At 40.2% G+C, this 15,879-nt stretch overlaps 1 protein-coding gene across 5 annotated transcripts in view; it reads left to right on the top strand.

Moving 5' to 3' along the window:
• The window catches only part of KCNJ16 (potassium inwardly rectifying channel subfamily J member 16), a 34,331-nt gene that overhangs the window by 7,129 nt on the left and 11,323 nt on the right, over positions 1-15,879 (top strand). For 3 of the 5 annotated variants that reach the window (XM_033002588.2, XM_033002589.2, XM_033002591.2), the window contains one exon: positions 6,569-6,674. The gene's annotated coding sequence lies outside the window, so the exon portion shown is untranslated. Of the gene's footprint in view, positions 1-6,024; positions 6,085-6,519; positions 6,675-15,879 lie in introns of those variants that run through there. The other 2 variants (XM_033002586.2, XM_033002592.2) reach the window with 2 other exon arrangements.

Raw genomic sequence — 15,879 nt, 5'->3', positions numbered from 1 at the left:
TTGTTCTTTTGATTCTTCACCAGCTTCATTGCTCTTCTCTGGACACACTCCAGCACCTCAGTGTCTATGGACAATGACCACTATGCTCCATGGAACTTAATTTCTCCTCCTTGGTAACAATTACAGAGATTTAAAATATTACAGTAGTACTTAATGCCCCCCAGACCCATAATGGTCTGTTGTGCTGCTGTATCAACACAGACCAAAGAACTGGTCTCCAGCCTGAATTGCCTACAGCTTAATTAGGTATGACACACATTACTTCTTGTGCTAAAGTGCTGCAGGGGGGTGTTGTATGTTGTTAAACAGCTGCTAGATTCTGCCCGAGAGGGAAATCTATTTATGGGTTGTATTTTGGGTTGTAAAGTTTGCAGCTATGCTTAGGAAACAGCAAAGCTATAGAACCGTGCTGAATTATTAAGAATGTTCAGTCACACAGAACAATAACCATAAAACAAGGGGTCAGACACTGGCTGGCCCCATGCGGGTGGTGTACAGGGACGGAAAGCACAGGTCATCCTGAGTGCAAGGGCTACTGCTGAGTAGCAATACCTCAGCAGTCAGAGACCATTAACAATTACCCTCTGGCCTGTGGAACTGGCTGGATCCAGACAGCTCGAACATAATGTAACCCCACTGGAGAGACTGTATTTATGCAATGGGAAGTTCTGGGAGAGATTCCTGACTCTCTAAGGAATCTGGAACCTGGAAGTACAAATGTTAAAGAAAATTAAGACTTTTTCAAGTACTTTGGAAAAAAATGACTTCCCGATTCTCAGTAACATCTTAAGACCAAGGGGTTAGATACGCGGTTGGCAAGAGCTGGGCTATTTCTATTTATCAAGTATCATTGTTCTATTTATTAAGTATCCAAGAACTGAATATTTAGGATTTCCATGGCAACATATTTCTGGACCCATATTACAGTCAGACTGACGCGTGTCAACTGATACAGGGATGCAGAAGGTGGTGGCTGAATTTATTCAAGCAATCACATTCTCTTTTCCAAGGCTAATGCACATGAATACTGAGTTAGCAAACTGAATTGACAGGGATTCCATCTCAATGAACATGTATAATGTTCCAGCCCAGGAGAGTAGCATTTAATTGATGAGTGGGATTATATTTACATAGCAATTATAACAAAGTCAAGGTTGGCTTTATGTGAAAGACTATTTGCTGTAATATCTTGATGCTTGGTTGTCCAGAAAAGCTGTTCATTTATGGGCAAGAAAAAAAAAAATCACAGATGCACTCATCTTTTACATGTGCTTCTTTTCATATCCTGCAAATATTCACTTCATGAAGCCAACTCAGTAGTCATATTGTGGTTGCCTTAGATACACACATTAATTTACTCCATTATAACTTAGATGCTGATTGTTTAACTGCACAAGTATTAATAGTAATTCACTGCTATCCTCAAATGGCTGTTTGGTGGCTAATGTAAAATGAATAAGGGCTCATTCTAAATCCCATATAAGTCAATGGGCATCTTTCGCCTTATTTCATTCAAAGCTGGAATTAGCTATCCCCGCTGCAGTACCTCCAAATATTAATTTTTTGTCCTCAAGACACCTTTGCAAGGTAAGGTAATGCCACAGACTCAGATTCACAGATGGGAAGCTAGAGCCAGAAAGGTTACCTAAGAATCATCCAGCATATACAGAGAGGTCCTGACCCTCATCACCCCTTTGGTTTGGGTTTCTTTCCATCTATAGTGGGGTGTGGGGAGAGGAAAGGTGCATGCCTGAGTTTTGCTCCAACATGGAGTTAGATTCAGGGGGAGGGAAGCAGCTGGACCTTGAAGCTAGGAGCCAATTTTACATCTTGTAATTCTGTGTGGTCAGAGAGACCAACAGCTCTATTCAGATGTCTTCTTAGGGGGCCTATCTTGGAGTTAAGTTCTTCTGATGGCTCTGGAAACAAGAAGGTGGTGAGGAACTCAAACCATCAATTCTCTATGGAATGTCAAGAAGAAGTATGCATGGCACCTATGCTGAGTGATCCGAATACCTCTAGACACTGAGAAGCAGGAAGGGCTGTACTCAGAAGCCTAACACAAATGCCATACTCGTCTTTATTCATTGACTCATAGAGGGAGCCAGGTTCTAGCATCCTTGAATTCCCAAATGATCAGAAGTGATCATCTTCAACTTTGACAACAGACAGTGTGTTTTAGGTCCACCTTTGTTACTATATTACTTTGTTACTACTATCTCTAATTGGCTTGCCTAAGGATATACTGTGCTAGAGTAGGGAAATAAACTTCTGTCTCTTGAGTCTTTCAGCACAAAAAGAGTTTTCTTCTCTTAATCTAAGCTGTCTCTGCTCTCAGTCTTATTGCCATGGAAATAGTCTCCATAGCTGGTATTAGAGTTGCCTTGTTGACATCATTAGTAAAGCATATAATAGATAGTTAAACTGCTCTGATATTTATCTTTAGGTCAACAGCTATTGAGACTCCAGAGGCAAATTAGAAAAAAGCATAGTCTCTTTATTAGTAGAACTTAATTTAACTGTATTTAAACTTCATTAAGGAGTAAAAAAAATGACCTTTCTTAATGCACTCTTTCTTTATAAAGTATGAAATAAGGATATTAGATTAGTTTGATCCTGGTTCTTATTATGCACACACAGTAGATGAGAATGCAAAAATTCCCTCATTCAGTTAGGTACTCTTGGATGTCAAATCAAAGACCAGGTGCTCCACAAGCCCATTTCCTTTCTTCAGTGTTTTATGTTTCCTAGCCCTGTAATTCCCCCCAGGAAACCAGAAGAATTCTTAATTTCTTACCCCCCATCCCTCCAGCCCCCCACCCCCATTAAAGTAACAGCTCTGGTCGTTTAAACAATCAAGCACGTGTTCTTACACTGTCTGCACCTCATGCTATCCATAAATGGTGATGTGGTAAGAAAAACCATGGAGGAAAGGAAAGGAAATGACATTAACCTTTTCCATCTGATAAATAAGGGCTCTATTCAGCTGCAATAATCCACATCCTTCCCTAGAGATCCAGTTAATGTAATACCTAAGGGCTCAGTTCATTTAAAATTATTTCCACACTGGCCAGCTGATTTCTTGGTGAATTATTCAGTCCCCAGATTGAAATATTCTCCCTGTGCAATAGCACATGTAAAAGGGCTAGAGTCCTTCTGTAGCTCCCAGTAGTCTGAATGTCTTCTCAGACATGCCAGGGGGTCAGTGACATCCACATGACTTATTTGTGTCCTCTAAATTAACAGGAACTTTTGTGCTGATTTTCATGGGACCACCAGTCTGTAAGCACTGAAGATAGCATACCTTGTCCCATTTGCTACTCCTCTCAGGAGGGAGCTTCTCACCTCCCTATCAGACTTTAAGCACCTGCAATTTACAGGTAGTAAAGTATGAACTTTGAATGGGTGGAAATCTAGAGCATCAGATTCAGCCAGTTCAAAAAAGTCAGCCTGGATTGTGCGTGTTGTTGCTGGGGTTTAAGGTAATGGATGTGGATCAATGACCACTGCAAGGTTGCTTGAGTGATCCATACTCCCAAAGGCTAAAAATTAGGAAATTAGTGTGGGTTTGTTTTTTTTTCTCCTTCCCCCTTTGCAATAAAGAGATGACTCCAGTGTGATTGGTATCTGCCCAGCTATACCTGCCCAAGAAACTTGCACAGACAAAGGGCTGTTTGTAGCAGTGAGGCAGATGTTTTCAGAGCAGGGCATAGAGAATCCAATTACAAATCAATGGGAAATACTAGCCTGACATCAGTAGCAGTATGTGAAAATCCCAGATTTATATTAGTTGTATTGATCCATTGTCGATTGAAAGCCATGGGAATCTTGTCATTGGCATCAAGATATTTGGGATTAAGTTCCTACATTATGAGACGTGTTCCTTCCTCTCTCTCTTTTTTTTTTTTTTTTTTTTTTTTTTTTTTTTTAAAGGGAGTGTAACTAATTGAGTATAATAAACCAAAGTTGTATGCAATTTTGCAACTTTTCTGATGCTGTAATAAGCTGTGCTCTGAGGGTTCATTATTGGACTGTCTTGAAACTTGCTAGTTAAACAGGAAAAACAAGAAATCTGACCTCACTATAGTACTTAATTGAAGTGCATTTATTGACTGATTTTAAGCTCTTATAGCAACTCTATTTGCTAAGAACTACGGGCCAGCCCTTGGCTTGTACGGACCCTTAGCTCCTGGGGTGGACACAGTCTAACCACACAAATACATGTCATACTCCAGGCTTGCATCACAGGGTTGGGCGGGGACTGCGCACAACGCTCGAGTTGGAGACGCACATTCTCCCTTGTTGCAATGCTGCTCAGCTTCCCTCCCCTCCAGCAGCCCACAGGCCGGCCAGCCCGCGTCCAGTCAATATGCCAGAGGTAAAGCAGAAGCGTTGTACTGGGCATATTTTAGTTCCTGGCTCTCTGGTGTTGGGCAGGTAATGGGTCAGCTGAAAGAATAAACCCCTGTGGATCTACCCTGCCTCCTTAAGGATTCTGCAAGCTGCAAACCTTTAGAAGGATCTGGATCTCCAGCCTCATAATGCTGAGGCTGGAGGACTGAGAAGACTGTTACATATCAGTGCCAAAGCAAGCTACAGCTGGATCTCTCTGCTAGTAAATCCACCTTTGATACTATAATGCTGAGACTGGCATGCACTTAATGTTAATACACTCTTATCCCCATCCCATCTGTATTAGAAATTAAGGAAGAAACATGAAGACTATTACCATGCTGTAACCTTAAGAACAGTTTCTCACTTCATAGAGGCACTCAGCAGGCACTGGTGCATTCAGCCATGATTCATTATCACTGAACTTTGGTGCTGGCCTTGGCCAGTTTTGTCTGGATTCAGTTAACTTGTTTCACTGGCAGGAAAGATTTCTGTGTATTTGTATTATCTCTCTGGAAATCTTAAGTAGGGAGCTGAACACGATTGAGAACAGTTGCCTGATAGAAGAGACAGAAAGAAAATGCATTCTGCAGGAGACTAAGGAGGAATGGAAGTTGGTCTGGGAATAGATGGATGTGGCCCTCCCCTGGTATAACAGAAAAAGCTGAGCTAGCACTGGACATTATCATACATGATGTCACACTGACTTTGTGTGATCCCCATTGAATTCACCTGTAATCTAGTGCACCATAATGTTAAATTAAACTGGCTATTTTTTTCCCAAAGTTTTGGAACACTATGGCTTTGCGGAGCTGTTGCTTATCAGCATACTGAATACTGTAATGCCAGCCATAATGACACAGGTAAATGAAGTCTCTGAAACTTCATTGTTATAAACCTGCTGCAAAACTGACCCAGAGGAGATATGGATTCTATTCAAGGAGTCTGCAATGCAAATTTATGCAGATGACTGTCATTAGTTTACTGTATGTTTGCTTGAAACAGCTGGGTAAGGAAGAGACAGTTACTCTGCAGAGGACAGGCCACAGAAATTGCATATTTGAGCCCAAACTGCCATCTTAGGAAAAGTGTTAGAGCATAAGAGACTTGCCTCTCAATTCTTTTGATAGATTCCAGGAAAGTGGGAGTGTAGCAGCTATTTCATCATCAGCCACCAGCCTCTTGGCTCCTCTTTCTTGGCATTTATTAACAGTTATTTCTGCCCACAAGTCCTCAGAAGCAAAGCTCTGTGGCCAGGCTGGCACAGGTGGCAGCAAAGCATGGAAGTAGGAGCAGGCAGAATTCGTTTGACACAGCCCTAATCTGAAGACCCTATTGATATGCTCAGCATAAGATCACTGTCTGCACCTTGTGTGTAACAATCTCTAATGGGCTGAGGTAAAAACTGCAGCAGCAGGTGTTTCCAGGCAAGTATTTTGTCTAGGTAAGCCAGAACACCTGGGAAGGCCTGTGGAAGCACACAACTGATTGCAATGCTCTGCACTACATAAGCCTCTTTTTACACTGACCTCATTTTTGTGGCTAGTGTGGCCTGCTAAAGAGCTCTTGGGGATTACTATCACATTTCAGTGACAGTGACAGGAGGTGAGCTGTTCTCTATGCAACTAAGGCAGAGGATGGAGTAGAACAGGAGTTTAAAATAACCTGCTTTCTGCTGCTAAGTGCAGGCAGGTTAGCAGCAGCAGAGGGTTCTGGGGTAAAAATTAAGACTTCAGACATCTACTGGTGACTTGTATTATACATAGTGGTGGTAGGATGCAAGGATAAAATCCAAGGCCCAAAGATATTTGTTCTGCATGCAAAGAGCCGTTTGCACTTTTACAAAAATCCTCTTGTCAAGGCTGCCTTAAAGGGGCTAGAATTATCTGTTGGATCAGTTATCAGAGAAATGGGAAAGGTTTAGGGTCAGATTAGTTCCTGGTGTAAATCCTCTGGTTGCTTTATACTTATTGCAAAGTAGACCTTGAGCTTTATTGAGAGAAAAATATCAGAAAACTGCTGGGCTCCCAAATGTAGCATATTTCTCATCAGTTCTAATGTGCTGAAAGGATGGGATTTTCTGTGAACTTTTCCCAAACAGTCTTGCATTTTTTTTCTCTCTTTGAGAGGGGGAGGAGTTGTGCCTAAAAAAACAAACCCAACCTGTCGTTCTCAGCTCTGCCAACCTGTCAGTCCAGCCATGCAAGAGAGAGGGAGAGAGACAGAGAAAAAGAAAAGAGGGAGTGAAGCAGAGATTCTTTCAGATCTCAGCAGACGTTAAGGTAAAGCCCATTTCTCATTTCCTTAATTATGCTTGTCTCTGTGTGTGTACATGTAAACAGAAATTCTGTTACCTTAGAGAGTTTTAAACTAACTAAACAACCTGTATGGGAATAAACTGTTTATCTTGTTCAACTGGAAGTGTGTTTTGCATGTAACCTGGCAGCTTGTCAGTTGTTGTTTGGAAACACAGTTTCTCTCTCTGAAATTCAGAAGGAGAGTTTGTGTTCATCTGAATATTAAAAAGAGGCAGAGCTTTAGTGCTTGTATGAATACATGTTTGGGAAGGATATTAAGCTGTGTAATTTCGGGTCTGAAGCCAGCCTCTAATTACTGAAGATCAGTATAAGAACTTGTTAGAGGAGGGAAATTCTTCCAAAGCTGCCTGTTGCAGGGCTCTTACACCTTCTCCTGGAGCATTTGGTATTAGCCACTGGTGGAGACAGGATACGAGACTAGACAGACTGTGGGTCTGATCCAGTTTGGCACTTCCTACATTCCTCCATTCCTGCCTGTCCATTTCTGGTGGGGTTTATCCAACTTGTCATTACCACAGGAGGAACAAAGCTAAGGTGCAGCAAAACTGCCCGCATGAATTTTTGCGTTAGGAGGGCAGAGCAGCAGAGGCACTTTTAGCTCATACCAAAGGAAATTGAAGGTTACAGACTGTGAGAAATGTTGGCTGAAATGAGTGTGAGTCAGAGGAATCACTCTGCCCCAGAGCTTGCCGTATGAGTCTGGTCTGGACAACCAGTTTGTTGGAATGATTGTAGTAGAGGGGGCCTAGTAGTGAAGGCCTGAAATAGAAGAATGGACAGAATTTTGTTAGATCTGAGTGTCTGTGTGTGAGGACCTGTGTGAATGTGTACTTGTGCACAGATGTGTAAGTGTAAGGAGTCTGCTGAAAGATTCTGGCCCCTAGTAGGCCATGAAAATCTGCAAACAAAAGTAAAAAAGGCATAATTATGTTCATCCACCTTAAACGTACCCCTATTTCTGTATTTTTAAATCCTGCACCAACTTTTTAAACTGTACTGAAAACTCTGTAATATTTTTCTAAGTAAATTGAGGCTCTGGGAAAGTCATATAGAGTGCAAACTGGTGGACAGGTTTTCCTTTCCTTGCTGTATATTTAGGGTTTTTGCTCCTACTGCTAAGGTGTTACCTGCTGAAGATGACCTCTTTAGTAATACTAACCCAGCAGAACACAATGAAGGATGGCAGAGAAAGACAATGCAATCGTCATGTTGCTTGCTGCATGGGTTGCAATGCCCTTGCCAGGGGTTTGGTTATGTAATACTGGCTTCTGCATCTTCCTTCTTAAACTTCCTCAAATACTTGCACCTGTGCTGCAGTTTAGGATTGAAGTTCTCCTCCCATAGCTGTGAGCCTTGGAAGAAGACAGAAGTGATCCAGATTAGAGAGGGGTGGTCTGTCCATGTGACTGTTCTTATAAAAAAGTTTGCTATGTCCTTGCATTACATCACCTTCCTTTCTTCTGGGTAGTGTGGTCTCCTGGGAACCTTGATCTGGTGTTTCTTATTACTCCTGACTCATTCCCCTTGGGGATGGTGATACGGAGTGAGACTGTAAGCTTTTAATACACAAAAGAAATTCTTTTATAGATAGTGGGTTTTTTTAGCATTATTATAAGCTTTCCTGCCAGAGCTTTTTCAAGTGATGGTAGGAGATGGAGAAGAGGCAGTAAATGCTTCAGTTTTGGTGGGGAGAAACATTCCTACTGCTAGTTACAGTAATAGAAATTAGTCACTGAGAGAAGGAAAAGGGGAAAATTCTTTAGCTTTCATAATCTGCAAAGACTTCACTAACTCACAGCACTTTTGCATCTTCTCTTCTCTTCTCTTCTCTTCTCTTCTCTTCTCTTCTCTTCTCTTCTCTTCTCTTCTCTTCTCTTCTCTTCTCTTCTCTTCTCTTCTCTTCTCTTCTCTTCTCTTCTCTTCTCTTCTCTTCTCTTCTCGCAATGCAAAGAAGGTTTGGGGTATCTACATGAAACGTTCTACAATGCTGTTGGACATTTTTGAAATGGAGACAAACATTCTGATGCACTTGTTTCATTACTGCTTTTGAAAGGGTGTAAATGTACTGATGTAACGCAACTGGTGCTAATAAATCAGCCAAGCTCCCTATAGGTCAGACAATTGATCTATGTAATGTCAAATGCAAGATTATAGTACAAGTTGATAAATAGTTTAGCACTGTTTAGCAAATGTCAGTTGATCAATCAGAGTTAACCAGCTGCAAACTTGCTAAATACAAGCAATGTCCAGGCAATCCATATTTTAGATGGGCTTCATTAGTGTAGCTGTAACAACTCAGCACTGCAACAGAAGGGAAGAAATGTCAGAAATACAAGTCGAGTTCTTGCCAAGATTTTTCTATCTGTCATTCTGGAGGCAGAAAGAGCAGGGACTAATGTATCAGTCATTTGTTCAGGAAGCTGTTTCTAAAGTAATAAACTTTTGCAAAGGAAGTGTTACCAGACAGAAAGGTTGCAATCTGAGAAACCTGTCTACTAGGAGAGATTCTGAATAGTTCTTGGAAAGATCAGTTGGAAAACGTTTCACACTGAGAAAGTTTCTTCTTTTCAACAGAACTCTGCTAATTCACCTTGTTCAGTATTCTCCGATGTAAGAAGCTCTAGATTGGCTGATGCCTTCCCCTTCTTTCTTTTATTACTTACCTTTCTTGCACCATAGTCTCACTATGAGCTTTCGGTGACAATGTTTAGTAACAGAACATCCATTTCAAATAACCTATTGTGCAACTAAAATGTCGTATGATAAATACAAACAAGCCAAACAAACAAAACCAACCTCAGATTTCTTTTCTGTTTGATTTTTAAATTGGGATAAGAGCTTGAATTGATTCTTTATCTTTTCATCTTATATTGTAAAAGCAGACTAGTTGTCCATCCTGACTGGCAGGAAGCAGTGCTGTAACCCAAGAAGCCATTGTGCTGCTTTTCACAAGGAACTGTTAAATTTTTGTAGTTTGCAGTCACGATAGTAGCACTGGTTCCTCTTTTTAAAGCGGTTAAAATTGTGTTTTGAGAGTGCAGACAGGGGAGAATATGCTTCAGCTACTCAAATGTTATTTGTGGTGACATGCTGGATTGAAGAATTGGAAGAGTGGAGAGTGTTTCAGCCCTTAATTTCCTGTGGAAAGATTCAGCTGAGGAAGCATTGAATTTTTGGGTTCTCTTTGCTGTCAGCATGGTAAAGGAGAGTGGGTCAATACTAGCCAGAGAAGGTCAAGGAACTGACATTTGATAAAAATCAACAATCTGGGAAACAAACTGAATAGAGGCAATTTCAGTGAACAACCATTTTTCAGACAAATTTTCCTGTACCCCAAAGGAAAATCAAGACAGGAATTCACTAGACAATGTGAAATGAAGACTTATCTGGATAAGAGGGAAATTAGCTGGAATTTTATCAAGTATAAGAACTAAAGGCATCTCCATTCCTGACGAAACTTTGAACACAAAAGATCCCCGGTTCTTTTTAATTTTTTTTCTCTCAAACTGTTTTCAGATTGGCACCTAATTCTGTGTACATCAACGTCGGGGCATTGATCCTGTGTTGCGGTACCAGCATCACCTCGTTGTTTCTTTGCAAGCCTGTGTCCTGCCAGTGATCAGACCTGAGCTAACTTTGCCGACCTGATTTCTGACATGGCCAGCTGGCCCATTTTGCTGTCCAAGAAATGCTGATTCTTAGCAGCTATGGGAGAACATGCACAATTTCTAACTGGCATTCTCCCACTCAAAGATAGCTCAAATTAAGACAAATCTGAACAACTGTGATGATATTAACTTAATACATATTAAAAGTAGATGCCATAAAACACAGCTTACTTTCCACCAGAAATCTCAATGGGAAAATTCAAATATTTCTATTTCCACTCACAAGCTTTAACCAGCTGTTTGACTACTAATGAAAATCCTGTTAGTTTTCCACAACTGAGTGAGAACTCTTTCCAGGAGTGGCCTGTGGTGAGATTTCTAGTGCACTCTTGCTTTGGATAGACTAAGAATATTATTTTTTTTCATGGTATTTTGTCACCATAGCTAGCTATTCCCCAAAGAAATGAAGCACTTGGTGCCTCGTGCAAAAAAAACAAGTAACCCTCAAACAACTTCTGTAAGTTTCTGTTATTCAGGTCTCAGAAAGATTTGATTTAGACTTTTTCAATGGGAATAAGTAATTAGTGCTTTGCTTTATCTACACAAGTCTGTTCAAATCAAGTTAAATGATTGGTGCGACAGAGGTTTGGATTGAGGTGCAGTTTCCCTGGTAACAATCGAGAGTGAAATCAGAACCTTTTGAACAGCCAGTGGAATGTAGTTCTACTTGGATGACAATAGGTCAAAGCATTTTAATGGGTAAAAATGTAATCCAGTACAATAGGATTTATTGCCACTATGTCATCAGATTGACACTATTCCTGCAAATTCTTTAGCTTGTGACAGACTTCAACTGAAATCTGTTTAGTGGAAAAACTTGTAAAATGCCATTAATCATTTTGTTTTCCAAATCAACCAAAGAGTCTATGTGTCTCAGGGGGTTAGAAAGAATATCTTCCAAGTGAGTGAAATTCAACCTCCCTGCACAAAGCCCTAATGAATGGCTGTTCTGGACACAATAAATGGTTCTAAGAACTAAAGGCTCATTTCTGCAGGGTGCTGAGTACTCTGGTCCAAGTCTATTGAAGAACTTCTGTGCTTGCTTAAATTTACACTAACAAAATAGTTTCCAGTGATTTCTAGGGTGGTTATTCATTGCTCTTAAACCTGATTGTATTTGCTGACAGACAAGACCTTGCAGGATTAAGTCCTAAACCAACACTGGAAGAAAAGATTCCCTGTTCAGTATGGCAAGGGCATGGGGCAATATTTCATCCCTTCTGCTGACATTTTTCCAACTTCTGCAATAACAATCCTTTTATTCTGAAAGATCCCAGAGTGCTGTCTAAACTAAGAAAAGGAAGCCACAGCTAGGAGCACCAATGCGTAAGATCAGGAGAGGAGACTGTTTCCTGCAGCTTTAAGGAAATGTCAGGTTAAAGTGCCAAAGTCTGTCCCTCTACACTGAAGCCAAAAGCTTAAAAGGCTTGGCTTGGCACCCTTGGGGATGTCAGTAGGGGATCTCTGTCACACACAGGTGGCTGGAACCACCTATTTTGGTGCCAAGATAGCAGAAGTGGCTCTTAACATTCATTGTAGGTGGCTACCCCGTTGAACCTTCTACCAATTTCCCTTTCAAATAGATGGATGTCATTCTCATTCATTTTCTTTTAATATGAAAAGCAGATTCTCCTCAATCATATGTGTGGTACCATGCATATCCTTTCATTGTTGACGTGAGGCTTTTACAACAATAACACTTCAAGCTAGTAAGTATTCCTCTCTTTGGAATTATTATGTAGTTATGCAGAACAATTGAGCCAGACAATGACACAACCTGTTTCTTGTCTTCCTCAATGGGAAATGGGCTTTGAGTTTTGTGAGGATGTTCATAAACAGCCAAGGGTGTGTAAGGCGAAGAATGACCTCAAAGCTGGGTTTTACACAGCAGAACAAAGAGATCTCGAACCCTGATTTGAAAAACACCCGAAGACCAAATCAATGGCATAATATCATAATTATCAACACGCGTCATAGTGTTTCTGGAACCCACTCGCCACTTCTGCCTTTAAACACAAGTAAACACAAGCTCCTCTCCTAATTGCTGTGCAGCTGTCAAGCTTCATAAATGATGTTTGTGCTGGCAGTAGCTGGGAGATAACTTCATCTATCTAGCATTCATATGGACTGGAGATTATTCCTTGCTTCTTTCCGTGGGGTGTTTTGTGACATTATTGTTTTCAGATTGCTTTCCCTTTGTTAAAGTACTGCTGGCTTCCTTCCAGAACCTTTTAGGTTACTTTTTAGTCTCCTTAATCTGTACTTTCTCTCCTGAGCGTAATCAGCGTTGCAGTTGCTCCCAGACTAAGACACCCAAGTGGTGTGGCTTGCTTTTTCTGTGGGAAACACCACTTTATGTTTTTCACAGACTTCATTCCCTGAAGATCTTTTCATTATGAAGTGAATACAGCTTAGTACTACACAAAATGTTCCTGAGGAAGAATGCCACCAGTCCAAGCTCATGTGATTTGGAGCTTGTCAGGCCTTCACAGTGATTTGAGGTTTAATTAATCACCTACGGATTTGTGTGACTTTTGAGTGACTCTGGCTTTGTGGCAGGAGCAAGTGATGCTTTTACTCAGTTTTATTCAGTGAAAACGGGAGTAAAAACAACTCAGGGAAAATACAGGATAAAACATCTCCCGCTTAGGTTTGGTATACCAGTTTTTAATTTAATTTTGTTGACCCACCATTTATCTAACTCCCAATTAATTCAGAGTGGCTCAGGGAACAGTACAAGTAAATTTCAAAGCAGAGAGTGAAATTCTGTTTAGTCATGCTGCTGTCTCTGATGACAGCACCCCTGTAAACTTAATGTGTAATAAACAAGAGAGACCATAGCACCTATGAGGAAAACCAGAAAAGTTGTTTATCAAAACAGTCTTTGGGAATTGCTTTGGCAATAAAATCAACTCTACTGTAGTTTAGATATCTTTTTTCCCTGAGTGTTGACGTTTGTAATGTAACAGATTTTTTATTTGATGTATTTTCGTTAACATCGTCTTGATAAGATCTGTTCTCTTGTTCGTAGTGTTTGCCTTTGAGAAGTAAAACAGGAAAAACACGGCTGACTGAACAGGTTCATGACAAACATCTTGAAATGAGCTGAACCTCATATAAGCAGCTCATTTGATCAGTAGTGCTGCTGAGTGAAAATCTCCATGCAAAGGGCAACCGTAGAGGGACAGATCATGGGCAGTGAGGGAGGCATAGTCAGCCTCTATACAAATCACTGGAAGAAAAAAATCCTGTTTAAAAAACCCCCTAAATTCATGTATTTTATTGAAGGCAACTTCTATGGGTTTTTTTTTTGTTTGTTTGTTTGTTTGTTTTTTTTTTTTTTTTTTTTTTGTTTTTTGTTTTTTGTTTTTTTTTTTTTTTTTTAATAAGCAAAGCCATTTTTGGAAACAGTTTAATATTTTAAACAAAAAATAATGTATTAACCTTCTCTGAGACAGCTGAGGGATTTGCTGATTGAATAAGATAGGAGTGAAAAACCAGTTTTTTGCATTCTTCCAGTAGTTTGGTGTAAAGCCTTCAACAAGTACTTTACCTCTCTGGATCCAGTCTCAGGAAGATTTGAAGCAGGCTTATATTCATTCTTACTACGTGCTTATAGTTAAACATATGCATGAATGTTTTTCTTAAATTTAAACCCAATGCCTTAGCTCTTACATTGTCCTTACCCCACACGCCTGGCCTGGGATTCCTCTCAAGCTCTTCAGGAGCTGATGAAACTGATTGGCTACAACTGAAGGGTCCATACCTTGGGAAGCCCATGGAAAAAGGTCATTGGGATTTACTGATAAACCAGTTTGGCAAGTGCAGGTTTGCTACATAGTGTTTGAAACATGGGTACAAAAATAAAGAAGAAAATATTTAGGACATTACATTAAAAATTTTATTAGTAGTCAACACAAATAAAGTAAGGAACAAAACAAGGTCAAGATTTAAGGTTTTCACCATCATGAAAAGTATCTTTTTAAACTGTGTGAGGTGGATTGTGAATGCCATTTTCAGTGCGTGTTGCAATGAATGCCACGTACGGAGTGTGGAAAGTGAGAACACAGCAAGAAAAAAAGCTGTCTTCACTCAACAATCTTTGAGAACTCAGAATATGGCCAAAAGACAACTCTGAGAAGCAGAACAATAAAAAGACATGAAAAAGAGGAGGATTAGATCTGAGAAATGTTGATACAGAGGTGATAGATTAATCCAAAGAATGGGATATCGATATGGGTAATGACTCATCAGGGTGTCACAGTATTGGTGCAAATATTGAAAAGGATTTTAAGAATTAAGCACTAAATCTGTCTTCTACCTGTAGTTTTGGATGGAGAGGTGAATCTTTGTATATGGAGTCATGAATGATGAATAAAGTTTATGCCATTAAATATTTGATGTGGACCAGTGTTGAAGAGTAGGCACTGGCATAAATGAAACTCAGCTCTGATTCAGGATGAATGTTCTCATCTTTAGAGGAATAAGTAACTTGTCTAATGATGTTTTGAAGGTGGGGGAGAAGAGACAAGGTTTAAGAGGAGATTGTGCCTATCTTCATATTTCTTAAACTACTAATTGCTGTGTCCAGAAACTCACTCAAGATGATCAGGAATAAGCAGTGGGACATCTTCGAGAGACCAGAAATAATATTATGCAACCCACATACTGAGGTAAAAATAAAATTCTTAAATGTACAGTCCAAACACAGACACACATGTGATTTTCTGCTTCCACATTATTTTAATTATCTGACTTGCAAAACACCAACATACTGTAAATTAGACCACTGAACTTGGGAAGAGAATCACAGTTGAAAACAAGAGTGGCCAACAGCATGCTGAGTATAAGTTCTGCAAAAAACCACTACTGAGTTGCAGAGTAACCTGCCTTTCCAGATCACACGCAGCCATGCTGAGACAGAGGCTCGTGAGATGTATGCACAGAGGTTCAGCCATCTGCTCTACAAAGTGTTGAAAATCATCTCTGAAAGAAGCATCCCATTCCCAAATTTCCTATAGACCCCAGTGGAGTTAAGTAACAATGTGGAAAGTCAATATTCTGCCAAAGTCTGTGAACCAAAGAAAATGAAGGTTTAAAAAAGCCCTTGTTCCTTAGAAAGTATTGCTGTAATTCCAGCAAGCCAAGCCAATTCTGAAGAGCAATGATGAATGCTGCCTGTGGTGATACTAAGAAACCCAACAGCTAGATCTGATCCAAAACAAGAAATCAAAGACAACCCCTTTGCTGACTTCAGTAGGATTTGGATCAGGCCTCTGATCTCTGAAACCATTTAATACATTTCACAGGCTTTTTAAAAGCGGTAAAGTATATAGCCTGACAAAAGTGGAAGCATGTTTTGGTTTGGATGAAGAACCTGAAACTCGGGATGCCATGTAGGACCATGGGCCTTGGCTGAGCAGCTCCAGTCATAGGACCTACATGATATCATCTACCAGACTAGAGAGAAAATCCTATTTAGTCATATGAGAGGTAGACTT

The sequence above is a fragment of the Tyto alba genome, unplaced genomic scaffold (assembly GCF_018691265.1).
Source record: "Tyto alba isolate M040663 unplaced genomic scaffold, T.alba_DEE_v4.0 Super-Scaffold_39, whole genome shotgun sequence".
Taxonomy (NCBI): Eukaryota; Metazoa; Chordata; class Aves; order Strigiformes; family Tytonidae; genus Tyto; species Tyto alba.
The sequence above is the reverse complement of the archived record's forward strand: the minus strand, read 5'-3'. Positions and strand labels throughout refer to the sequence as shown.